Source organism: Elgaria multicarinata, chromosome 6 (assembly GCF_023053635.1).
Source record: "Elgaria multicarinata webbii isolate HBS135686 ecotype San Diego chromosome 6, rElgMul1.1.pri, whole genome shotgun sequence".
NCBI classification, from domain to species: Eukaryota; Metazoa; Chordata; class Lepidosauria; order Squamata; family Anguidae; genus Elgaria; species Elgaria multicarinata.
In genome coordinates, this window is record NC_086176.1 from 117,217,803 (window position 1) to 117,245,450 (window position 27,648).

The 27,648-nt window shown below is 44.2% G+C and overlaps 1 protein-coding gene across 9 annotated transcripts in view; it reads left to right on the forward strand.

Annotated features, from left to right (window-relative positions):
• Window positions 1–26,690, forward strand: part of CELF4 (CUGBP Elav-like family member 4) — a 992,627-nt gene extending 965,937 nt beyond the window's left edge. For 8 of the 9 annotated variants that reach the window (XM_063128326.1, XM_063128330.1, XM_063128323.1 and 5 more), the window contains exon 13: window positions 26,454–26,690. The gene's annotated coding sequence lies outside the window, so the exon portion shown is untranslated. The remainder of the gene's footprint in view (window positions 1–26,453) is intronic. The other variant, XM_063128324.1, reaches the window with a different exon arrangement.
• The last annotated feature ends 958 nt before the right edge of the window (window positions 26,691–27,648 follow it).

Below are 27,648 nucleotides of genomic sequence, written 5' to 3' on the forward strand. Positions count from 1 at the left end.
CCAGGTGGAGTGTTTATAAGTGTGTAATTATTATTATTATTCACTTACAGCAACAAAAAGTCTTGGGCCAGTTAGTGTTATTCGGGACTGTGTGTAGGAAGCAAACGGGTTGGGTGTCCTGCCCCAGTTTCAGTGCTCAGAGTCAGAACAGGTGGAGGGCTGCTCAGTTGTGCTCCGAAATTAATTCAGCAGACCTAGATCTCTGTAGAAACCCCACTCCGGAATCAGTTGTATCCCAGAACCCAATTTTAGCACCCCAACGTGCTGTAATCTGGCCATTTCAGCCACTCTGGAGGCTTAAAGCAGATGGTTTCAAGTACATTTTTAAGGGGGGGGGGTGAGCCACATGTTTGTGAAGGTTGACTTTTGCTGGAAAAATAGTCACTTCGGGGGGAGTCTAAAGTTCCAGGAGTTGAGGGAAGGGGAACCCTATCTTTCATTATTTCATGCATTGGGGCCTTATTTTGGCACATCTCAAGCAGGGTTTCCTCAGCACTGACAAACCTTCTCACCCTCAAAGTCCTTGTGTTCAGTAGATGGGTGCTTTAAAGGCCTGAGGCCCTGCCATCCCAAATGTCCTCTCCTGTCAGTTATCCCTTTGTAAAATGAGCGGGTTTGGCTCAGGTGAGGCCAGCCTGAAACAGGAGGCAGGCCCACCAGTGAGTCAAACAGTTGGGGACTCCCCATGCTAGAAAGTAGGGCTGTGCACACCCCCTGAACCACTTTGGATCCCAATCCGGACCTTCTGGATCAGGCCCGAACCGGTTCGAGTTGATCTGGACGCCCCCCACCCAACCTGCTCCAAATCCAGAGCAAGATCCAGAGGTCTGGATCGATATTCAGACACCATTTTGCCCCCCCTTCCCCACTTACCTACCTCCACAGTGGATGGTGGAGGCAGATAAGTGGGACAAAATGGCATCAGAATAAGCCCCCCTCCTCCCCTTACCTGGCTCCGCCGTCCGCCACCGCACAGACCGCAGCGGTGGTGGATGACACAGCCAGTTAAGCCCCCTTCCCCCCTTCCCCCTTTACCTGGCTCTGCCACCGTCACTGCATGGACCATGGCGGTGGCGGACGACAGAGCCAGGTAAGCCCCCCTCCCCACTTACCTGGCTCCGAAGCTTCGGAACGGTCCGAATCGATTCGGACCGTTCCGAACCGCTTTGAGTCAATCCGGACCTCCCCCGATCTGCTCCAGAACCAGGTTTAGGCGGTCCAGATCAGCCTGCTGTGCTTCAGATTCGGGGAGCCGAAGCGGAGCGGAGCACACCCCTACTAGAAAGTCCTCCAGCTGAACAGTGATGGCAAGTCATGGGCGGCACGGAGGCCCACTGGCTACAGTTTAGCTTCCATGGCACAAAGTGCTCTTTGACGTTCGGGACCTACAACCAATTCACAGGATCTGGTTGTTGCAGGCTGGAGATAAATAAAGTAAGCAGTAAGCAGTGGCAGTCCCAAACCAATTCAGCTCTCCCAAATCCAACAAGCGTTGAGCACTTCAGGTATTTTCACACTGGACACACAATTCACCTTGACCAACTCCCACCTCCAGCCCTGGAACTGTCTCCCAGTACACGTCAGGCAGGTAAGCAGCCAAGCAGGGCTGTAAAGATATTTGGGTCCTGCCACTGAATGACCAATGAACCACCTTGCGGTGCTATTCCTTAATAGGAACTACTCTGCACAGAAGAGCAAAGAACTCCCCTGGACTGCACACAATGCATCTAGCCAGCCCTGCTGTTAATCCCTGTTTATAATTTGACTTTACTGCACCCTGCTGGAAAATGGGAACCAAAAAAGAGAAAGCTAAGGGGCTGAAGCACAGGAGGAATCGTGACTAGTTTCTTCCGTTCTAATTACCTAAGACGTTACTCATTTTTTAAAAAAGTCATTTTTTTGTTGTTGTTGCTGTTCTTTTTATTTTTTTAGTGCATCGCAAGTTTTTTAAAATTCCAAGCGGATAGCATCCTTTTAAATCACCGGTCGTTTCATTATTGCACAACACAGAGTTCTCTTACATGAACTGCAAATTTCAACTTCTAATGGACGTGAAATCCCGTTTGCTAATTATCACGGTTATACGAAGATTGGCATACAATAGCACACATTGATGGAAAACTGCAATAATTAATTACTGCATTCACTTCGAAATACAATCAGCAATTACCATGCGGAGGCAAAATTCCGTTCAGCAATATTTGCTGCTAATTTGGGTTTGTTTTCTTTTGGGGGGGGTGTTGTTTTAATGCAGGGCAGCTTTTTGACTACATTGCTGTGTTGGCACCTTCATGAGGGCCGATAACTTGGGAAAGGGACTCAGCTTGTTTGCGTTGGGAGGGCTGAAACCGCGGCAGACAATTCAACTGAACTCATGAAACTTTGCGCATAAAACTTTGATTCTCAAACCCTCACCCGAATAACGGGAAATCGTAGCAGCCGCCGTTTTGAGAAACGCGGCAGGCACGGGCGGCACAGAACGTTTCAAAGCTCTCAGCGTATGGCCACCTAGTTGTTTCACCATAGCATAAACGACACAGCGTTTCTGGGTTCGCACGACACAAAACAAACCAGGAACGAGGCATTCCGGGGCTGTTAATTGACAGCGGGGATGCGGAGTGTGTAGCTTGCATGCTCCAGTTGTCCTTCCAGTTCCTGTGGATTATCATGTGTTTCGCCTTCTCTCATCACAATGCAAACGCGGAGGGTTTGGCTTAGGGTGCAAAATTCTCAAACTACACGCAGGGAAGAATTCTGTGAATCTTTTGTCTGCCGAAGTTTTGTTCTGAAACCAAAACAGCCCAACGAAGGCTTATTTATTTTCCTTTACCGTTATATTTATATCCTTCCCTTTTTACTCTTGTAAGGAACCCAAGGCATCTTACATGGTCCTCTCCGTTTTATCCTCACAACAACAACCCTGTGAGGTAGGATAGGCTGAGAGTCAATGACGAGCCCAAAGTTCCCCAGGGAGCTTCATGCCCGAGTAGGGATTAGAACCTGTGACTCCTGAGTCCCAGTCCAACACTCTAACCACTAGGCCACACTGGCTCTCAGGTTGAGTTTGAGAAAAGGAATGGTGGGTGAGGAAAAGCTGCTTAATGCTTTTCCTTCTACTTTTCCAGTACGAAATCATCCTCCCCAAGCTGCTTTTTCACCTGTGGGTGAAGCCATCTAGGGGTTCTACGGTTAAAAAATCTGCTTGGGGGAGTGGAAGCCCCTTTTGAGCTGGAAAAGTGAGCAATGAAGAAAGGGTTCAGAAGTCTCGCCCCCTCCACCCTTCCCTCGCTTGCAGCTGAGAACCACAGAAGATAGGATTGCAGAATACCACATGACAGCGAGTATTTAAAGTATGGAACTCACTACCACAAGATGTAGTGATGGCCACCAATTTGGATGGCTTTAAAAGGGGGTTGGATCAATTCCTGGAGGAGTAGGCTATCAATGGCTACTAGCCCTGATGGTTGTGTGCTACCTTCAGTACCTGAGGCAGTAAGCCTGTGTGCTCCAGTTGTTGGGGAACATGGGTGGGAGGGTGCTGTTGCACCATGTCCTGCTTTGTGGGTCCCTGGTCGACAGCTGGTTGGCCACTGTGCTGGACTAGATGGAACCTTGGTCTGATCCAGCAGGGCCCTTCTTTTGACCCCCCATATCCTCTCTTTTTGTGGAGGAAAACCCTCCACTTCTTAGGTTTGGAGATAAGGTAGTATCAACAGGTGCCAAGTAAAATCTCAGAGCTTGCACTGTTGTTTCATTTTCTGAGGGACACTTCTGAGGTTTTCGCCACTGAGGAGACAAACATCTTCCCTCCAGGCCGTGTTGTTGCTACAAGGAAGCCAGCACTCCAGGCAGAACGCAGCACTGACAGATAAATGTGCTTATTGCCTTTGAGACCCTGCATGTAAGCTGCTTGTTCAACTGTCACAGGGTAGCATTCGTGACATCACTGATGACAAGACGCCCAATTTCCTCCAAACTCTGATTAAATTAGCAGCAGAGCCAAACCTCAGTCAGCGCACAAAGGCGGAAGTCTCACCGCTGAGATACGTCCGTCACCCTCCCCTGTTTCCATAGCTTTTTGTTCAACAGCAATGAAAGCCACCTCTTGCCCTGACGAATGGATTATGGGGACATAGGAAGCTGCTTTATAATGAGTCAGACCATTGGTCCATCTAGCCCAATACGGTTGACACTGACCGGCAGCAGCTTTCCACGGTTTCGGGCAGGATCCTTTCCTAAAGTATCAGGAGATGCCAGGGATTGAACCCAGGGCCTTCTCCATCCGCATGTCTAGATGAGGACTTATCCCAGGGATCAACCCGGGATCATCCCTGTGCATCCACATGATGCACAGGGGATCCCGGAGGCAGGTAGGGATGTTCCCTCCCCTTCCCCGGGATAACCAGGACGGCTTTAATCCCGACTTTTCCCACAGTCCTGGGATCATCCCAAGACCATCCTGGTTTCGTCCCAGCTCCTCATGAGTAAAGGCAAGGAGCCAGGAACTGGGCACAGAGCTCCTCAGCTCCGTTCCCATGGGGGGGGGGGAGCAGGACCTTTTTTTAAAACAAACAAACCTGTATCACTGGAGTGCTCCCACGCTCATTTTCGCTATTAAAAAAATGGCAGATGCGACGTCCTGTTCCTCCAAAGACATTGCGCGCTGCGTGTGAACTGAGGGGGAGGATCTCACGATCACCGTATCGCAAGATCCTCCCCCTCCCTAGGTCTAGAGAGCTCCGGCTATTGGGCGGTATAGAAATGTAATAAATAAATAAATAAATAAATAAATAAATAGACATGCTGTACCCCTGAGCTATGGCCTTCTCCCCTGAAACCATCTATTTCCCCCCCCCCATTTGACTTTCCTCCCCACAGTTTGGCTATAGGGCTTTTAGGATGTCACTTAAAGAGCTATTTTCTATCCCTGAAAATGATCCCGCCCCGAAAACATAAAATCAATTTTGTGTATCAGGACAGGAGCAGCAATACCCCCGCGGCTGCATCAACCTTTGGTTGTTATGATGGTGTCCCAGCAAAAGGAGAGGAACTGGCCTCATCTTCCACCACTAGAACCCGTGTATCTGACATTGCCTTCGCAGAGTGGCATATAGGGTCAGGCCACGGGAAAGTTCTGGCTCTGCGTTGCCAAATCTACAACATTCTTTAGATAGCAGAGGTGTAGTCCGAGTTACCGGCAAAGCACATGTGCAGTTGGAAATGTTTAGACATGAGCAGAGATAGACACGTTAAAAACCAGTTCCAGAGGTTTAACTCAACTTATTTGACAGTCAATCATTGCGACGGAAACGGTTGTGCTCTTGTGAGAAGGGAGGCGGAATTCGGAAGTCCTAAGCAGCACTAGATTTGCTGCCAAAAAAAAAATTAAATGGCCTGGAATTCACATTATCCTCATAAGATTTTGCTGTGTGTGACATACGCAGGCACAAGAACAGTTTATGCAACCTTAAGGCTACAAAGCCCATGATGCAGTGACTGAACTATGTGCACATATTGTGATTAAAATACTTCCCACATATGAACTTACCAGGGAGTAGGTCCTATTGAACTCAAAGGGATCGTGCTATGGAAGGTTTCTTCTTCAAATGAACTGAAGAGTCTGAGCAATGAAGCAATGTGAACTGAAGTAGGCTGCTAGTGCTTAAACTAGTAAGTACAGGAAGGAGTTTTTTGCTGCGTCTATGAAATGTACTCTTCAGGGAAGTGGCAGGGGTGGGGGACACTGCCATGGAAACTCGTAGGAATTGCAATAACCATGTTGTAGAGCATTCCATCAATGTGAGCATCTTAAATTCATTTCCTTGCAGTTTTGGAAGGTGCATACAACATAGATTTTCACCGTTCTTGCCAAAGATATATCAAACACAATAATTACATATTTGAATACTTATCGGTCTAACCTTTATACTCTAAAACAGCACTGGCCAAATCCAGGTGAATATAAAAACTCTGGTCTCTGAAGGGTTGTTTCTTGTTTGCTTTTTGGGAGGGTGGAATCATTCACATCTGATATTGGAGAATTAGGACGTCAGCCCTTAGATACTGGATGATCACCTTCTACCATCTAATGTTAGGAATTAGTAGGTTGGGAGACAACCAATGAGATAATTATAATACCATCCCAGGTAGGGTGATCATATAAAGAGGAGGACAGGGCTCCTGTATCTTTAACACCAGATGTCATTTGTATGCATGCAGCACCTGGTGAAATTGAATAGAAAAGGGAATTTCAGCAGGTGTCATTTGTATGCATGCAGCACCTGAGGAAATTCCCTCTTCATCACAACAGTTAAAGCTGCAGGAGCCCTTTCCTCTTTTGTATCTGGTCAAGAGGGCAGGGTTCCTGCATCTTTAACTGTTGTGATAAAGAAGGAATTTCATCAGGTGCTGCATGCATACCAATGACACCTGCTGAAATTCCCTTTTCTATGCAACTGTTAAAGATACAGGAGCCCTGTCCTCCTATTCATATGGTCACTCTATACTATTGATTCTATACCAAGTGCATAATCTGAAATGTAACCCCAACTTGCTAACAGAAGGACTGCCACATTATTTTGCCTTACAAGGGATCTATGAGCTCCTAATGGCACTATATGCAGATTCAAATAACTGCTGGTGTGTCTTCGTATGCTTAGGTGCACCTAAACTAATTATGTTGTGAAGAGCTCCCTGAATCACTAAGACTGGTGGGGCTTCTATCACACCCTGAAACAACATCTTTTTTTCTTCTCCTTCCTCCCCTTCCCTTTTTTTTAAACATTGTGACTGAATAAGAATTCTGTGAAATTCTAAAGCTGACTCAATAATTTGATTTTTAGTTTGTCCTAATAAATTATGACACTGTTCAGATTTTATTTTTCTAATACTACTGGTTGTATCTACTAAAGCAGTATGAATCCCAAGATGGATGGGAGTTCCTGAAAAAGGACTGACTTCTTCTTCTTCTTCAGGCACAATCGCAAACAATTCAATATTCTTATCAAGAACTTAGATGAAGGGTTGGAAGGAATCTTTATCAAATTTGAAGATAAAACAAAACTAGAAGGGGCAGCCAGCAACTCTGAAGACTGGAATAACATTCAAAGTGACCTTGATAGAATGGGAAACTGGGGCTGAAACTAATAAAATAAATTTCAACCGAAAATGCAACGTTCTCCATTTAAGAAGAAAAAATGCACAGGTATAGCAGAGGGGTAGGGAACCACAGGGCTAGGAGCCAAACGTGGCTTTCCTGGGGTGACAATTCTGCCTTCAGGGGGATCCCCAGAAAGACACACACCCTTCCCTTGACCCCAACCCGATCCCCAACCAGCTTTTGTGGAATTTCCCCCATTCTAAAAAAATCAAAATGTCCCTCCTAAGAATCAGTTACGGGCAGGATGAGCTTTCAACTACAATATGCTGCGGGTTTTGCATATCAGCTCCACCACTTTTTGACTTTGGCCCAGCCCCCCTGGAATGCACACGCCCCCAAGTGCTTTTCCAAAATTGAACGTGGCCCTCGGGATGAAAGTAGCTCCCAAACCCTGGCATAGGGGACACCTGGTTTGGCAGTAGTATGTATAACAGGGATCTCAAGCCGAACACAAGCCAACACTGTGAGGAAGCTGCCAAAAAGGCTAATACAGTTGTAGGCTGCATTTACAGAACCATCATCTCCAAGTCATGGGAAGTCATTGTTCCACTTTGTTCTGCACTAGTCAGACCTCATCTGGGTGACTGTGTCAAGTTCTGGGCACCGTGCTTTCAGGAGGAAGTGAACAAATTGTGTTTAGCCTGGAAGAGTGTAGTACAACAGCATAGCGAGCTGCTGTTGTGTTTCTCAGAAAATTCCTGCTTTCAATGGAAGGCAAATTTATTTATTTATTTATTTATTTATTTATTTATTTATTTATTTATTTATTACATTTCTATTCTGCCCAATAGCCAGAGCTCTCTGGGCGGTTCACAAAAATTAATGATGAGGTCAGCTAAGTAATCTACAAAGCTTTTATTAAGCAACAAACATCTCTTCCACCTGAAGGGAGCCTAATCTCTTGGAAACTTCTTCCTAGGCAAAACTATGCAAACTAAGCAAGATAATTGTCCGATCAAGGAGAACAGGAAGCCTTTTCCCAAAATGCCCATAACTTCAGAGAGCCTGGTGCAGAGGCAGGTTCTGGCACAATCCTAGTCGGACTGACTTTCTCACGCCTTCCTTCCGCTCCATGCGTTTTAGCTTCTGGCAGACCCTAGCATCAGCTAGCTTGCCAGGGTGCTCTCCTTTGGAAGAAAGCTCACTTCCCACTGAATGTGTAGGATTTGGCCTTGAGGAGATAAGCTCTGGAGAGGGCTGACTCCCAGCTGGAGTATCGCCCGTGAGAGCTTCCTCCCCTACTGGTACAGGCTGGCTGGTGTCTGGTGCCTCCTCCTCTAGTTCCGAATCTGATTCTGATTGATTACTTGAAACACCTTCTCCCAAAACAGGGGCAGTAGGGTTACACATGACAGCTGCCTTATACTGAGGCAGGCCACTGGATCATCAAGGACAGGATTGTCTCCTGTGATTGGATGCAACTTCCCAGTGTTTCAGGCAGGAGTCTTTCCCAATCCCGGCTATAGATACCAGGGACTGAACGTGGGACCTTGGCCATGCAAAGTCTATAGCTGTTCCTTTAATGGGTACCTTTGGATCACCCATTCACCAGTAACAAGGTGATAAATCCAACTCTTTGGGTTGTTCTCCTTGCTCTTAGGTATTTGCTCTTCACTCTCAATAGATGTTCAATCATGCTAAATGGTCTACAGTCAGAAAAAGCTGATTTATAAGAACAATGAGCCCACCAGCCACACCAACTCCACATACGCTTTAGATCCAAAAATATTTTTGACTACAAACTCAGATTTGAACTCTCAAATTTGCACATCTCATCCATGAAATGTCTCCTGGTGAGGCTGGCCAGGAAGACAAGGTTTTGGTGAGGATACTTGAAACTAAAAATTAATCTGTTGTAACATTTTGGATGCTTTTTCTTGGAAACGTTAAAAGTTTGGTGTTCTTGATTGCAGTAAATGTATTTCATGTTATTTCATCACTTGGAGATGTAAGACCATAAATATTAACTGCACTAGTCTGATAAGTAATCTGGGAAAAACGAGGAGCTGTAATTCAAATTCAAACTAAGTTCAGACTTTTAAAATTGAGAGCCAGTGTGGAGTTGTGGATAGAGTGGTGGACTTTGACCAGAGAGAACTGAGTTCAAATCTCTGCTCAGCCAGCATGCTCACTGGGCAGTCTTGGGCCAAACACCCTCCTTTGGCCCAATGAACCTAGCTAAAATGATTGTTAAGATCCAGCATAGCATGAACTTTGATATCCCCAACTCAAATCTCAACGGAGTCATAAACCTCCTGGTTAACCTATGGTACATCACGTGTATTATTATCATCATCTCCCTTTGTATAATATCAAGATGATGATATTTCTGGACTACCTGACAGGACTGTTGTAAAGATTTCTTAGGGCTCATCTACACCAAGCAGGATATTGCACTATGAAAGCGGTATGAAAGCGGTATATAAAAGGCAGGAGCCACACGACTGCTTTGTAGTGATATTGAAGTGCACTGCAGGATCTACACTCTTGCTTTATAGTGGTATTGAAGTACACTGACAACTGTTGGGTCCCATGGACACATCTACACCAAGCAGGATGTAACACTATGAAAGTGGTATGAAAGCTGTATATGGCCTGTGTCAATGGGCCCCAACAGTTGTCAGTGCACTTCAATACCACTATAAAGCAGTAGTGTGGCTCCTGCCTTTTATATACCACTTTCATACCACTTTCATAGTGCAATATCCTGCTTGGTGCAGATAAGCCCTTAGACAACTTATGTAAAACATTTCCAGGCCTTGGTAAATGTGCTACATAAAAAGGAAGTCATATGATTTATTATTGCACCAAACCAACCTGGGAAATTATTGTTCTGTTTGTAAAGGATGTTAAGAATTCTTAAAAATTACAATTCCCAGGTTTCCTTGGAGAGAATCCATGTCCCTAATGCCCCTTTGAATCCAGTTGAAGTTTATAACGTAGGCACACCTTTAAAAAGTCTGGTTCTCATTGGTAGACCAACGAGCCAAACATAAAATTCTCTTCAAGCTCACTTGGCGAACATCATAGTGTGCAAATGGGTGGATCAATAAATCGGTATGTCTAAAGTACCCTGCCCGGTTTTCCTTGGAGCCAACCCACTGGAACACAGGACATGCATTTATCGCCTTGTTACCTATTAGAATAGGACCCATTTGCAGCGACAAAGTAGGGAACAAAACCGATCAACTTTGCCCATTGGTGATACATCTATGAGCCATGATGTATGTCCATAAGCTGGGTGACTTTAGCTATTTTGTCCTCTGTCTCAGAAATTGGATAAAAATGAATTTGCTGTGCTGATTCTGTTTTGTACCTGGGGTATCAACAGGAAATGATAATAATACTTCCTTTCCAATCCCAGATGTGGATGGCACCAGGATAGGCTTTTAATGAGCGCAACCTGATTATTGTCACGACCGGAGGCAAATCAGACCCATTTGTTTGCGTTCCATGGAGTGGCGGGGATCTGTTCTCAATCAGAATAATCCAATTTAAAGGAATGATTCATATTAGCGAACACATCTGTCTGTGGCCAGAGCAGAACCCTGGTGTTAGTTTAATAAATGATGTTCATTAAACTCAGCTGAAAATATAATCTGGAGAGACTGATGGAGTGAACAGAGCAAAGAATAAGCAAAAGGAGCTGGCAATTATCAGCCGTCATTTGTTCTGCCGGCACCGCAGAAGTGGGGCTTGTTTGCTGAAATCTTAATTTCGTTTGGCTGAGGTGGAATCCATCAAAAAGGCCCATACTGCAGGCAATGGCTTCATTTCTCAAAATCCATCAGGGAAAAAGAGGTAGCAGTTTTTCTTGATCTGTCCTGTACCAGGATCGCGAATTCCAGGTTAGGATGTTTAGGAAAGCTATTTTGTGGGGAAAAACAAATGAATTCAACACATGATTCTCGAGGATGGAAGGAAAGCCTCCCAAATGAAGCGTTGGATCATCTCTAAGGGATATTATTATTATTATTATTATTATTATTATTATTATTATTATAATAATAATAATAATAATAATAATAATTTATATAGCACCATCAATGTACATGGTGCTGTACAGAGTAAAACAGTAAATAGCAAGGCCCTGCCGCATAGGCTTACAATCTAATAAAATCATAGTAAAACAATAAGGAGGGGAAGAGAATGCCAACAGGCACAGGGTAGGGTAAGCAGGCACAGGGTAGGGTAAAACTAACAGTATAAAGTCCGCACAACATCAAGTTTTAAAAGCTTTAGGAAAAAGAAAATGGATATGTACCATCCATTTAAAGGAGCTGCCATTTATACCATTTTGGCTGTCAGCAGGCACCCGTACCCCACTAGAAAGAAAATTCTGGGAAGATGCACTGTACTCATCCTCTGTTCTATCATATGTCAATGGAATCATAGAACATTAGAGTTGGAAGGGACCTACAAGGCCATCGAGTCCAACCCCCTGCTCAATGCAGGAATCCACCTTAAAGCATCCCTGACAGATGGCTGTCCAGCTGCCTCTAGAAGGCCTCTAGTGCGGGACAGCCCACGACCTCCCTAGGTAACTGATTCCATTTTCGTACTGCTCTAAATGCCATTGTCACCCTCAATTTCTGCTAGTTTAGTTCATGTTCTTCCATTCCTCTGAGTTCTGTATTCAAAATGGTGACTCTTCACCGAATGGCATAACATTCTCGAGGATGGAAGGTAAGCCTCCCAAACGAGCCTCATCCAATCAGAGGCAAGCACTTCCTGACATCATTTTCCTTCTTGCATGTTGAAGCCATGTGTAAGAAAGAGGCCCCAAGTTGGCAGGAGCTATAATTCATTATCATGTCAAAATAATTAGATGACTGAGGGAAATGAACTATGAGCGAAAGGGTCAGAGCCCTGCAAGACACCCGGCTGGGAAGAACAAAGCTGTTCTTCCCAGCTTTGTGAAGACGTGTGACTTCTTTGCTCATTTTCCAGTTCCGCCTTCCTACGTTCGTTTCAAAACTCCACGTTGGCTTTCGCCTTGGTGTGTTGGGTTCTGAGTAATGAAACATTCTCCAACATGGCTGAATCTACCACTTCGTTTTCTTATTCGTTCTTATACCTGTCTCCCTCTTTGGATATATTACTGGGAACTTTTTCTAGGGGATGTTTTTAATATGTATAGCCTGACAAGGGCAGCTCTCAAAAACTGAAAAGAGTAATGGAGAAGAAGGGAGACCTTGACCTCATAAGCCTTCAGCACTGATTAGAGCACCACACAGTGTCAGTCACCTTTTCTTGTTGAGGGCAGTTTGGGTATGAAGTGATTTCCCCCTCTCTCCTCCTTCAACCCTCTTTAATCACTCTCCCTCATGGGCACGACCACGTCATCTGCGTTTCTGCTCACCGGCTGGTTTTATTCGTTTTATAGGTCCAGAACCTATTTTCTCTTTTGACACTCTGCACCACTGATGCCACTTGGGACTCCAGGGACAATAATACCTCTATGAGCTTCCCCAAATTTCTGGGAAAGTGAAACCCTTCCCAGGTGGTGGTTCTTGGTTGTAGAGATTTCTTTGAGACTGAATGCTGACGCTTAGTTGTCAGCAAGGGAGAGAAGTTGCTTGTTCTTTTTCTAATGAACAAGCTAAATCTGGAAATTCTGAAAGTATTCATATTTGAGAAGTGGGTGGGTGTTTTTTTAAAAAAAATAGATTTATGGCATATGTTTATGAAAATGTGCATACTGTGATTCAGAGGTCCAGTTTACATTTCCATGTAAATCACATGATCACCCCAACACTAGGTGATGCGCAGATGAACGGTGAATTTGGAAAGCAGAACATCTGAAGGGATACGAAAGTTCTGTTTGCGGCATTTGACCTGTGGCAGCTTGTTCACACATGCAACTCATTTCTTGATCATCAAACGGTGAACATGGATGTGTGAGCGATGGCTGCCGAAGGAAACAAGCTTTTTAAAATGAAGAATTGTTGGGTCACGTGGCCCAACTCTATGGACTCACCGCCTTGCTCTATGGACTCACCCTTGTTCATTTAACGTGAAATAGGTCCATGCATTTGTCAAGTGCTTCTGGAAAGCAAGGCTACAGGCAGGCAATGAGGTGCGCTTTTTCAGAGGTGTCGTAACAGAACCACTATGGCTGATAGCTCGCATGTTTGCCCCACTCTCATCCCTGGTAAACAAGTTTTACCATTTATTGTGGCACTTCAAAAATACCATAGCTGTTGGAGAGGGGATGTAACTCAGGCTGTTGCTAGACGAGGGTTTAGCCCGGTGTGAGGCCCGGGCACCCCGCAGTGCGTGCGGATGACGCACAGGGGATCCCGGGGTCAAGCCGGGCTAAATCCTCCCTTGACCCAGGATAACCGGATCCGCTTGTGGCCCAGTTTTTCCACAGCCCTGGGCTGAGCCCGGAGCTGTGGAAAGTCTAGCTACTTCCGTGGCTTTTCCCAGATTTTCCCAGCTGCTCGCTTACTTGCAAGTAGCTGGGAGAAGCCGCACACTGGGCACAGCACTCCACAGGCCATGGGGGGGGAATCATGGGGGGAGATGGGGGGCCAGAGGGAAAGAGCGGACCCGGCAGGAGAGATGGGGGGAAGAGCGGAGCCAGGGTGGGGAGATCATGGAAGGGGGGGCACGGAGGGGGCATCAGACATGGCGGGCGGGTGATCGGGTGGGCATGGCGAGCGGGCCGGCGAGCAGGCAGGGGGGCGTCAGGCATAGCAGACAGGGGGGAAGAACGGGGCCAGGGCAAGGAGATCGGGGACGGGTGAGTGAGCGGGGGCGGACATGGCGAGCGGGGGGAGGATGGGTGAGCGAGTGGGCAGGGAGGGCATCAGACATTGTGGGGGGAATCGGGGGCAGGGGGAGCAGGGAACCCTTTATTTTTTCAAAAAAAAGCCTTACCTTTTCGTTGGTGCGCTCCTGCGCACATGGCCCCTTTAATTAAAAAAAATGGCTGACACGACAGGGCTTTCCCTTACCCCGTCGCGTGTTACGTCTAGCTAGGGGCGACGGCCCGCACTAGCTGCAGCACGGCCTCGCCCCGACTCCCCACCGGATTATCAGGTAGGTCTAGCAAGGCCCTCAGTGAGGATCGTAGTGAAGAGCTGCCACTCCAACTTAGCCCTACTGTGACTGACAGGCATTGGTTCTGCAGAGTCATAAGCACGCACCTTTCCTAGCCCTGTAGAGATCCCATTTAGGCCATAGCTAGATGGGGCTTTATCCCGGGGCGAACCCTGGGATCGTCCCTGTGCGTCCACATGATGCACAGGGGATCCCGGGATCAGGGAGGGATGATCCCTCCCTTGCCCCGGGATCTTGCCCTCCCCTCTGGCCCCGGTTTTTCTGCGGTCCCGGGCTGAGCCCGAGACCGAGACAATGGAACATGTGGCTGGGTGCCACAGGATGACCCAGCTCCACGCAATTCCTTGCGAGGAGCCGGGAGCCGCGCATGGGCCGCAGCACTCCTCAGGAGTGCTGCACCCATCGGGGACAGGGGGGAGCAGGGAAAGTAATTTAAATTTTAAAAAACCACTTACCTTTTGCGCATGAGTGTTCGCGTGCTGCTGTCCCTTTAATCATAATTTAAAAAATGGCGGGCGTGACATCCTCTCCTTCCAAGGCCATCACGCGCGCTTGTATATAGAGGAGGGATGTCGCGTTAACACAACGCGAGATCTTCCCTCCTCCATCGTAGGATAACAGGTAGGTCTAGCTAAGGCCTTAACTGGAGATGCCAGGTATTTATTCTGGCATCTTATGCAGCCAAAACATGTGCTCTTCCCATGAGCTATGGCTTCCCCCCATCCATCCTCCCCCACCACATGCACAGCTCCCCAGGTGAATAGATCATGTCATGGCTATATAAAAAGTCTGGGCGACGTGACATTCTTCATAGAATCATAGAATCATAGAATAGCAGAGTTGGAAGGGACCTACAAGGCCATCGAGTCCACCCTAAAGCAGGAATCCACCCTAAAGCATCCCTGACAGATGGTTGTCCAGCGGCCTCTAGTGTGGGAGAGCCCACAACCTCCTTAGGCAACTGGTTCCATTGTCATACTGCTCTAACAGTCAGGAGGTTTTTCCTGATGTCCAGCTGGAATCTGGCTTCCTGTAACTTGAGCCCGTTATTCCGTGTCCTGCACTCTGGGAGGATCGAGAAGAGATCCTGGCCCTCTTGTCATAGTCAAAACTACTTTGGGGTGACTATTTTTACTTGAACAAGAACAGGGGCCTGTCTTCACAGCACTGCTTTACCGCTCCTTCCCCCCCCCCCAAAAAAACCTGCAGTATCACTGCTGCTGGGTGGGGCTGGGAAATCCCCACACCAGGAGGGAGTGTGGGGTTTTCTGGTGGTCATCCAGGTACTAGAGCCCACCCCCACCCTCTTCCTAGCTTCCGGTGACCAATCACCAGTCACCATCCACCCCGGAATGCCCCCAGGTCAACACTGGAGTAAGGTCACATGGCAGTGGTGGCCTCACTTCCAAGGGAAAATTCGGGGTAAGTCCCTGACCTGTTTACAGCAGAGCTTCGGAGAAAAGCCCCACGGTGGCTGTGAGTCAGTGACTGCATCATAGAACTGACACAGCGCCATCACACAGCCACCACAGGGCTAAGAAGATGTTTAGACAGACCCCAGGATAATCCAATTTTAATAGTGGGTGATATTTACTGTTTTGTGAATGTTGCCCTCAGTTTTACCAAGCTTTCGGATTCTGCTAATGTAAATGAGTTAGCATTTACCAGGTTGAAAATCGGATACCGATATTATGTGTGCTGACTCCCCAGCAAAGAAACTCACATACATTAATGTTTGTATTACTGGGCCCCATTTAATCCTACAAGCTGCACTCAATTTTATTTCTCACACAAGAATTCTACCTTCACTGATGCAATTGTTAAATTTCAGGAACATCATACAAAGTGGGACTTTGGAATTTTTTTTCTAATGTAAAAAGAAATTAATAAAAGTTTAATAATTAATAGGTCTATGAAAGCTTATTGAGTGATCTCAGGCTTCAATCAATCTTAGACATATGGGGACACCAATTTTCACCTTACTCTTCCTAGCTGGAGGTGTATCCTAGTTTTAGTGCAATTAAAAATGAGTCAAGAAATATTTTTAGTTAATTGCGCCATACACCTTGAAGGTAATTTGAAGCTGCAGGCAAAAAATAATAATAAAATACCCAACGTGCTAATTGAGTGTCGAAAGATTAGAGTTAGCTTGTTTCCGCACAGCTAGGCCTGGCTGCAAGCTACTGAGTATGGCCATAGTTTCAAGAGGATTTTGGCTGAGGAGGGAGGATCAGGGTGAGGTGGAACTGAAGGAAAGTCTTAATCCATAGAAATAGCTGCCGACATCAGTCCTTCTGAGTGCTCGAGTGTGGGTGATGTAACGTTGTCTGAGTGCAGGACATAAATGGTCTTAGGCCTTCTGGGTGGAAAATTTCCCCCTTGGCCAGCATGGTATGTAATGCCAAAATGAAAGTTCAGCCCTGCATTAAAATTAAATGTATGGCCTGACCTGGCAAAGATTCACCTTGATGTAGACCGTACCATATGATACATATTGCTGAAATAAAGTTTTGGGACATTTGGCTTGTGAACCAGAATAAGGGAAAGTGAGTAGCTCAAGCTTAATAGTACATTTTTTCCTGACAGAGGGGACTACCTTCAACAGAGCACAGAATCATAGAATAGCAGAGTTGAAAGGGGCCTACAAAGCCATCGAGTCCAATCCCCTACTCAATGCAGGAATCCACCCTAAAGCATCCCTGACAGATGGTTGTCCAGCTGCCTCTTGAAGGCCTCTAGTGTGGGAGAGCCCACAACCTCCCTAGGTAACTGACTCCAATGTCGTACTGCTCTAACAGTGAGGAGGTTTTTCCTGATGTCCAGCTGGAATCTGACTGCCTTTAACTTGAGCCCGTTATTCCGTGTCCTGCACTCTGGGAGGATCGAGAAGAGATCCTGGCCCTCCTCTGTGTGACAACCTTTTAAGTATTTGAAGAATGCTATCGTGTCTCCCCTCAATCTTCTCTTCTCCAGGCTAAACATGCCCAGTTCTTTCAGTCTCTCTTCATAGGGCTTTGTTTCCAGACCCCTGATCATCCTGGTCGCCCTCCTCTGAACACGCTCCAGCTTGTCTGCATCCTTCTTGAATTGGGGAGCCCAGAACTGGACGCAATACTCTAGATGAGGCCTAATCAGGGCCGAATAGAGAGGAACCAGTACCTCACGTGATTTGGAAGCTATACTTCCATTAATGCAGCCCAAAATAGCATTTGCCTTTCTTGCAGCCATATCGCACTGTTGGCTCATATTCAGCTTGCGATCTAAAACAATTCCAAGATCCTTCTCATCTGTAGTATTGTATACAGTATATAGCATTAAGTATACAGGTGGCAAAAAAGGGAAGCTACTCACTTCACCATCAATCACCGGACGTTCAAGTCTAATGTACATAAGAGCACTGCTGAATCAGGCCATAGGCCTTTCTGGTCCAGCATTCTGTTTCCCCCAATGACTGACCACATGCTTAGGGGAAGCCCAATGTAGAGTGGTCAACTGCATTGCGTGCTTCCATGCTGTATTGGTAAGCCAGTGGAAAAGATGAAGAGGACTTCCCTTTCAGACTGGTGATGGGATCATGATCAGTCTCACTTTTGCCAACAGTGTCTTCACGTCATCAGACATATCGGTGCAAATGTAGTTTCCAAGAAAGTTGAGGCTTCTCTAAGACCACGTTCTGTACCAGATACCAATTCTGCTGTGGTGTTCTGCACACGCAAATGATCAGGTCTTGCTCCTGCCCGCTTGGTCCTTAATCTAGAAATATTCCTGCACCAATAATAATTCTGTTCCACATTATTTCCTTGACCTCCCCAATGGTCTTATAGGCTTACTACAATCTTCTATACAGGGTCAGCTATGTGCATAGCACATTCTAACACACAAGAAGGCAAGTCCCTGCCCCCAAAGAGCTTACAATCTAAAATTCAACAGCAGTATTGAAGGAAGACATGAAGAATGTGAATTTGGTCGTTACATTCACTTATGCTCAACTTCAGCAGGACTTATACAGTTGTTCCTGGGAGGTAGCATTGGCCTACGTTAGGGTGACCATATGACTGGATTTGCCTGGATTTGTCCGGGTTTTTGGTGACAAATCCGGGAGGGGAGGGGAAATCCGGATTTTCCCAATCTTCCCCAGCCAAAGAGCAGCTCTAATGAGAATTAACAAAAATGCTTATAACTCTGTCATTTTTAAAGATAAAGACATGAAACTTGGCACAATAGTAGCTCTTAGGTACAGCTTTAGTCAAACCAAATTTGAAATAGATCTGTTCATCCATTGATTTTTTAGGGATTTTTTAAAAATTGAGGTTTTAAAATTATTATTTTTTAAATTGTCATTTTTAAAGATAAAGAGATGAAACTCGGCACCATGGTAGCTTTTAGGTAGAACTTTAGCCATACCAAATTTGAAACAGAGCCATTCATCCATTGATTTTTTAGGATTTTTTATATATTTGAGGTTTTTAAATTATTATTTTTAAAACTGTCATTTTTAAAGATAAAGAGCTGGAAGTGGGCACCATGGTAGCTTTTAGGTGGAGTTTCAGCCATACCAAATTTGAAACAGATCCGTTCATCCATTGATTTTTAGGAATTTTTTTAAAATTTGAGGATTTAAAATTATTATTTTTAAAAAATGTTATTTTTAAAGATAAAGTGATGAAACTTGGCACCATGATTGCTCTTAACAAGGACTTTAGCTATGCCAAGTCTGAAAAGTTCAGACAACCCAGAGACATCTATTGTAACTTAGCCCCATAGTGCTGGCATGAAACGCAGGGCATTAGGAAGAGGGTCTCAGAGTTGCATGTTTGTGCAGGAAGTAGACAGGAGTTCAAAGTCTGGATGTGCGAAGTGGTTCCAACACACAAGCCTTGAGAAGCTAATGTATATAAGTGAGAAGTGTGAATGGGCAAAGTAGTGTTCACTGCCACAACACCCACCCTAATGTTAGAGTAGAGAAACTTGTGACAATTATACACAAGCTTTTTTAAAAAATTGAAATTAACAAAAGCCAGCCATCCGGCCGGCCAGTAGTAAGCCCTGTTAACAACAACAGCAGCTTACAATGAGTGAAGATACAGTCAGAAAAGATATTTGAGGGAAGGGGAGAATGTAACACACAGAGTATAGCAAAAGCTTCAAAGTACAGCAAAACCTACAAAAACAGGAGCGGGTGAAGTTCATTTCAGATACATTGAATCTCTCACTTGTTCTTTATTTCAGTGATTTTAACATTAAGATGTTATATAGAACAGATTTGTCTTAAATGTGTGCTGTGAAATCAGACATGTGACCAAGGCTATGTTCAGGTGGGCATGCCCCCTTGGTACTGGACACGCCCCCTTGGGGTGACCATGTTGTCCTCCTTTTTGGTTTCCAAAATATGGTCACCCTAGCCTATGTTGTACCTGCAGGTCCATGGCAGGGATCCACAAAACAGGAGGTGGACTTCCGTTCATGCCCATGCTTAGGAGGCATTTCTATCACTGGCTGCATTTGGATGATCAATGGGGGAAACAAAGCAGTGTGGGCTGTTTCCTCTGCCCTGCATGTGCCAATCACAGGGTCGCATTTTCCTAACTACCCACGCCGGGTTGCTGCATCATCCAAACCCCACAGGCGTCATGGTGGGAGTGGCTTCTTACCTACCCTACAATAGGGTGACCAACTGTCAGGATTTCCCCGGATTTGTCCTGGTTTTTGTTCTTTCCATGGTGTCAGGGGGGATTTTCTATAATTTTCAATAATGTCCTGGAATGACACACCTTCCTCTTTAAGGCTGCCATTAGCATGGCAGGAGGGAATGACATGCTTTCTTGAGGCACATCATTCCCCCACCCCGAGCTCCAATTGAGGTCTTAAAGGGGAAAGTGGGTCATTCGTGGACATTATAGAAAAGGCCCCAATTGGAGTGGATGGTGGTGGTGCAGAATGAAATCCTTTCCCAATCGGGTTCTTTAAGGTGGCGGGGGAATAACGTACTTTCTGCAGGACTCAGAAAGCTGCTTCACCACACACACACTAGGTGTCCTTTTTTGGTTTCCCAAATATGGTCACCCTACCCTACAAGCAATAGCTTGTGGTAGAGAAATGCTGGTCAGGGACAGGGGAAACAACCCATACTGCGTTGTTTTCCCTGCTGATTGCCTGAACTGGTCATTAATCATTAGGATTATTGCCATTTTATGGATTTTATGAAAACCAAGGGAGGGAGAACCGACACATCAAGAAGAGGCTCACAATTGCTCCCCCAAACATGCCTAAGCATTCTTTTCTTCTCCTCCTCAATAAATTAAAATGTAGCCAATGAAAACCTAGAGGATGCCACGTTCGTGTGAGAGAACACACGTGCCGGAGGTAGCATCTGTGCCAATGTTTTGTAGTTCTTGCCTCATCACCCAACTCACGGGGGGGGGGGGGAGTTTTGTTTTGAATCGCATAGAGGCTGGCTTCGACGGATTGGGGCCTTTTATGACTTCCTGTGATGATAAGCCAAATAGGTAGGGTGCCCAGAGGCAGAAGACAACTCATGAACTTGTAGGAGAGCCGGTTTCAGGAGATGCAGCTTTTTTCACCCTTGACCTACGTGACTCTTCTACACAACTATTTATTTAAAAGATTTTTAGGCTGCCCTTCAGCAAAGCAGTGTACAATACGAATGATAAAACACCAGCATAATATATAAAACCACATGGAAATAAACAACAGAGCATAGCAATGGTTTAACAATTCAGCAAACATCAATAACACACAACGAAGTTGTATTAGATACTCCATGAGCCGCCCACCCACTCACCCACAACCCTTTTTCCCTTTTGCAGGGAGCTGGTTACTCTATTCCAAAACCAATAAGCAGGAGATGCCACAAAGCATGCCCCAAATCAACATTTAATTCATTTGTGAGGGCTCAGTGGATATTTCACATCATTGAAACCTTCCACCTTTTTCAGTAGACTTCACTGGTGATGAATGAGCGCCCCATGGGTCACGTTGATTCTGGCTCAGAATTAACCTGAGCTGTTTCCCACAAAACCAGGAGGTCGCCAGCTTGTTTCCCAGCCAAAGCCAAATTCTCCACTTTCCTAGCAAGCTCTAAGCCCCCCCCACACACACACACACTACCCTCCAATCCCACAACCTCCCTCCCCTCCTCTTTAAAATCTACATGGCTGTTGAGCTGCTGCTAGCAGCAGTATCAGGGCTTCAGAGGCAGAGAGGGGGTGAAGAACAAGGGCGTCTCCCTTCCTCTCCTCTCTGCCACCTGGCATGTAGCAGCAGACCAGGACAAAAAGAAAGCCCTGGTGGCTCTCGGGAAATGTAGTTCTTCCAAGGGCAATTGCATGTCTGGATTTTAATCTGAGAAGAATTTGGGAGCCCTAATCTTTGCTGCCTCTTTCAGTGAGCATTGAATGTCCAAGGCCCAGAACCAGAAGCTTTGCCAGCCACTCTACTTTGAACATATGCACAAAATATTCCACAGGTCACGTCCCAAGCTTGGACCATATGTTGCCACCATCCCACATTGTGGGCACCTCTTCATCCAAGCTGGTTTTCCAATGCAGAAGAGATCCCAGATCTGTAATGTGAGACAACTGTCTGCCATCTTGATTTCATGGTTTCTGGCTACATGTACCATAACAACATACTAGGGGGTGTGAGCATTTATTTACGTGTGCCTGTCTGATTAATGCTATCATTGCAGCTACTCATCTGCAAGTTGGGTACACTGTAAGTTGGGTTCCCTGTGGATCAGTCCCATTCTGAATCCTAAATCCTTCTTCATACGATTGAGACACTTCTGCTGGTCTCAAGTGGACTGGGGTTTTCATCTGTACTCACTCGTGTATATTCCTACCAGCTTTCTACCATGCACCTGATGAATGAACTCTTATCTCACAAAATTGTTGGCATTAACGGTCTATAATTTTCCTCTGACGATTTTGCTAAACCAGACTAACATGGATAGCCCTTTTGGATGGTTTTCCGATACAGAACTGTATTTTGTGAAGCAGCCCTGAGTTACTCTCACATGTTAAAAAAAGGTGTTTTACTATGGTCACCATTATTTGGTAAAGGTATATTTCTCTTCGGTCCTGAGAGAAGATAAATTATGGAACTGTTGATATGCAACTGTTACCTTCATGGTAGTGATAGTGGAGCATAGAGAGGATGGTAGGAGGAGAATCCCAGATTGGCACAAGGGGCCTTTACCAAGAGAAAATAAATGCTTACTACATCTCAGTTGAGTGTTCTATAATTTAATCCATGCCCAAAGCAGCTGAGTTTTCCAAAAGTTTTGTACACATTGAGAACCCATCTTGTGAAGAGCTCAACATGTAGCCAGACGGTTGCACAAAATCACTGGTCTGACCCACTTCTCAAATAATTTGGGGAATGGATTGCATCGACAATGATCAGCCGATATCTCAGCCTGGGCCAGATCTACACTACTGCTTTAAAGTGCTTTATAACAGTTTTGACAACTGTATATGGAGTGTGTCTTGGGCCCCAACAGTTGTCAAAACTGTTATAAAGCGCTTCAAAGCAGTAGTGTAGATTCTGCCCATGTCCCCGATGCCCAGAATTTTTCTCAATGGTTCAGGATGTGGGATTCATGGGCTAAGACCTGAAGAAACCTTGTGCTACAGAAAACATAGATCTCAGCCCCGAAGTGCCCTGTAGAAATAGGAAAACTTGCAGTTCAGGAAGGATCCTGTCCAAACGACTAGGTTCTTTAAAAGAGAGTCCAAAGCCAACTGTGTGAAGGTATTGAATGCTACTGAAGAAGACCGCCTAAGGTGAAGTGAAGCTCTATGTTTGGAGAAGCTGTTTGAATCTGCTGAACTAACCACATGCCTCCATCTGGTAGCAGCAAGACTCTGATGGTGGCTGGAATTTATACAACCCTCCTATATACAGTGCCTTCCAGGCTGACTTATCTGACTCAGTCACAGCCCACACTTCCTTCCCTTTTAATTTCTTTACACCTTTGGATGAAAGAGACGTTAGGTCTAAGAGCTCAATCCAAGGCACCTTCAGAGAAAGACTAACAGTTGAGTTTGGGACCAGATCCACATATTAGAAATATCCCATCCAGTTCAGGCCTGTGAATGTAGGCAGGGCTAGGAAAGGTTTGTTTTATAAACCAAAAGGGATGGTTGGCAGCCAATATATTTTCCAGACTTTGCAAACCAATTTATCGGCGTCTGCTGTCATCCATTCAATGCATGCTTCTTTCAGCTGCCATGACATATCGTTCTGTTAATGGTCACTGTTTATTATGTGTCCACATGAACTGTGTGTATATGTCGGTGTGTCTCTTGCTAGGCCTTCTCCATTCCTTTTCTTTTAATTTATTTATTCCTTTTTGTTTCTGTTTCCTGTTTCTTTACCTTTCTTTTCCTCGTTCAATTGTGTGTCCATTAGAGCTTTTTGGAACGATGCTGTGTTTGGGTGCTTACTTTTTTTATTCCCCCCTTCTTATATTTTATAATTTATTTACTTTTTAATCTATATCTTCCTTCCCACCTTCCCCCTTTTTTCCAAACTATATATAAATATAAATATATATATATAAAAAAAATCTTTTCTTCTTTTGTCATTCAATCAAATTCCAACAAAACCAACCAACAGCCAGTCAAATCCACCACAGTCTCGCGCTGAGCTAGGAAAAAAGTTCACGTAATGACAGGAAAGTGGAGAATACAGTCCCCCAGTCCGTAAGTTCAAATCAACTCGAAGTTGAAAGTGTGACATGATGGCGCCCATGTAACAAAGCTAAGAATTGGTTGCATGACATGCCGTCAAGTTTCGTGCAGGTGCCGTGATTGAAGCATTTTTTCTTGGATGTTGTATCAGTTGATGATTGGCCAGTCATGATCACATGTGCCTTTCTTGACTTTTTTGTGCTGCCACGGTTTTTTATTGCTGTGCTCATTTTTGTTTTTATTATTTGTTTGTTTACTTTAGTGCTTGCAGTGGTTTCTTCGTTGTTTAATTTCTTGTTCAGCGGTTTATGCTTCTCTAGATATCACACGGAAGGGGAAAAACATGAATTCCTAATTCTTTATGGAAAAAAAATGGGATTGTTATAAATGTATGAACAATTTCTAGCAAAAAAAGGAAACAGGAAAATGTGTGATTGGTATTTTTGCACTTTCAAATCTTGTGTTTTAAATGGATAATTGGGGGCCTTTTTCAATTGATTTTTCTTTCTTTCTTCCTTAAGATATTTCTAATCCCTCTCAAAAATTCAAAGAGGTAATCACAGTAGTTTTACAAAAGAAAATAGCTATATTCCAAAGTGAGCTAGAAAATAAAACCTGCGGCTTCTAACCTGCCTTATCAGAATTCCTAATTTTAAGGTTTTGTAGTATAAAAACTCTTAATAAATCCATTGTTTGTTTTTTTGGGAGGGGGGGGGCATGTTATTTGCAGGAGAGACAAAAAAATCCCGATTCATTTTTTCTTTTGTTTGGTTACAACTGAAAAAGGGTCCTGGATTAGTGTTTTCCTTTTTTAATTTCTTCTTCTATTCTTATTATTTTTGGTGTTGTAATTGTTTAGACTGCTGTGTACGGTTTGCTGTTTGTTCAATCAACAGTGTGGAAAACCTGCCAGCATGGTTTGATATAACGCATGACACTTCTCCACCAGAGGGGAGCTTTTGCAGTTTCTAAGTTTCTTGATGTAATAAATCACCCAGTGTATAAGAAGAGAACCCTGCTTGCTAGCAAGAGATAAGAGCTAATCCGTAATGATTAAGCATCCTCCTTAAATGTCAAGTTTAGTTGGATCATGATTAAAAAAAAAATATTTAAGAAATGTTAGCTTTACATTTTTACGTTTATTTTATTGCAGAGAGAGAGAGAGAGAGAGAGAGAGGAAATTTGTTCCAGGCAATTTTATTTTCTAAGCCACCTGTTCGAAGTGTTTCTTTCTGCCATTTGCAAAGGAAAATACTTTATTGGCGACTAGCTGTCCACAGAAAGTTAAGAGGAAAAAGCTGAAACATAAGACAGTTTTGCCTTTACTTACTATCGGGCCCCACAAATTTAGGTAATATCACGTAAAAAAATAATAGGTCATGATAGACCCATATGCAAAAATCAGTATCTTGATTATTCATGGTAGGAAAAACAGGAGGAGTCTATGGTGAAACCCTAAACTGTCATGGTCAAATTGGGGTGTGAGGGCACTTTGATTTTATTTTATTTTTTCAACCCACAGGAGTGCTCCTAGAAGTCATTCCACTTCACAGAAAAGGTTTATATACATGGCTTTGCCCCCCAAGAAATTCCATGTAACTCCAAAGCTCAGAGACACACTCTATTCCATACTGTTCTATTCTGGACAATCTGGACATGGGTCCTTCCCTGGATTACATATATGGGAGTGACTTGTGTGGAGTGCTCCTGCAGCTTTGAAAATGTAATGTGGATGCATCCTGATATCTGGCAAATGTAGAAGTGTGAGAATAAAAAACAGCAGAGAAATACAAGATCCCTAAAGGCCAATCCAAAGCTCCACAGTAAAACCAATGTACAACCCCAGAATTCTTAGAAGAGCAGATTTCCACACTCATCTTAGGGTCGTCAGCAGCTTCCCCACATGAAATGAGAGCGCACGTCTGGAGCTGTCCCATTTGAAATAAATGGGGAAAACTTCGCTCCTGTGGCAGCCCATATGGATGCTGGAGCTGTCGCACAGGCAAAGAGCCATATGAATCAGGCTGTGTATGTATGTATGTATATTATTACACAGTGTTGTCATGTTTCTGAAGTGGAAGAAACATTTCAGATTTTATTATGATCAGAAGTTCCTCGTAGTCAGCTGTTAGCACCTAGGAAACTACGGAAAATACTAGGAAAATGTGACATCATAAATGGGAGATGGATCATATAATTTTCTGTAAAAGATACGAAACAGTTCAGGGATACAAAAAGATACAAAACAGATCCTAAACCCATTAACCAAATTTGCATTTAGTTTCCACAATGGGAGCAAGATTGTCTTGGAAACAGGTGTTCTCCGAAATTTACTGTTGTTTTTTTTCTTTTCTTTTGTTCTTCGTTTTCTTTTTAAGGTATGCTCTTTTGATCTTCTCTTCCCTTGTCAGTTTTCTCTATCATTCTTCCTTTTTTATTATTGTTTTTTGGAGGGTTTTTTTTTTAAGCCTGTGTTGGTTAAATTTGCAATGATGTTCTTCATCTCTTTTTAGGGCATCAGCTGAATGGGCCACATTTAGAGAAATATATATATATATATTAAATAAATATATATAGGAACGAGAACTGTTGGATTACATCTTTAACATATCAGCAAATATCAGTCAAGCTGAAGACTCCAGACTTACTCTCTTTCTGATTGTTTAGACCGTAACATTTCTTCAAGAAAAGTCACGCCAGCTGGGTTCGAAGGACATATGCTTGAACAAAAACATAGCAAACAAAAGATAAAACAAACACACAAACACAACGGGAGCAAGATTCGACTGGGATTTCTGCAGAGAAATTGATGTCACCACAGCGGCTTTTCTCCAAACAGGAAATGCAAACCTTGATATTGACAAAAGGGGTGCCTGTTTTGCCACCAAGGATGCGGTTGCTATGGTTACCCCCATGGCACTAAGTCACTAAGCATCTTTATCTGTCATTCCTTAGCTATATAGGGACCAAAGGACATAACTTTTTATCGCAGACTTGTAGCTGTATGTAAATTACAGAAATTCTTTCCTTTTCTCTTGAGCTGTTCCTATAACAGTTTTTGAGAGCAATTATATGAAATATGTAAAAACTGAAAAAAAAAATGCTTAAACGCTTTTAAAAAAAATGGCAAGATAATAGTTCTTTGATACTTCGGGAGGATCTTTGGTTATACATTAATTAGAGTCTATGAAACTTTCATATGGTTTTCTGTATAATATGTATGGATTGAGTGGTTAAGAGGGGGTGGCTAATGTGGGTATCTGTGAAAAGCAAAAAAATAATAAAAATTAACACGAACAGATCGATGGACTGGAAAGCAAAGGAGAGAAAAAGAAGAAGGCTGATATGAAGTTGAAAGAAAACAAGTTTGTAAATGCTTCTGACTCCCTTACCCCCTCCCTTAAAATCCTAATAGTTGTACAGAATTTAAAAAGAAAAAAGAAAAGAAAAAGTTTTAAATACCTATATAATAGGGGGAAAGGATTAGGTGACGTAAAAAGAAAAAAAAAAGAAAAAAATATACATAGGAGTTAGCATTAATGCTAAAAAAACAAACAAAGATGTTGTAGAACTGTAACTTTTGTAGAGTTTAGATTGAAATCAATTCCTGCTCTCTCAGCCAACTGCTGTTGGAAAAGCTCTGTGTCTTATTGAGGGGGGTGGGAGGGGGGAGGGGGTCAAGAGAGACGATGGCTTAACTTGGCAGCT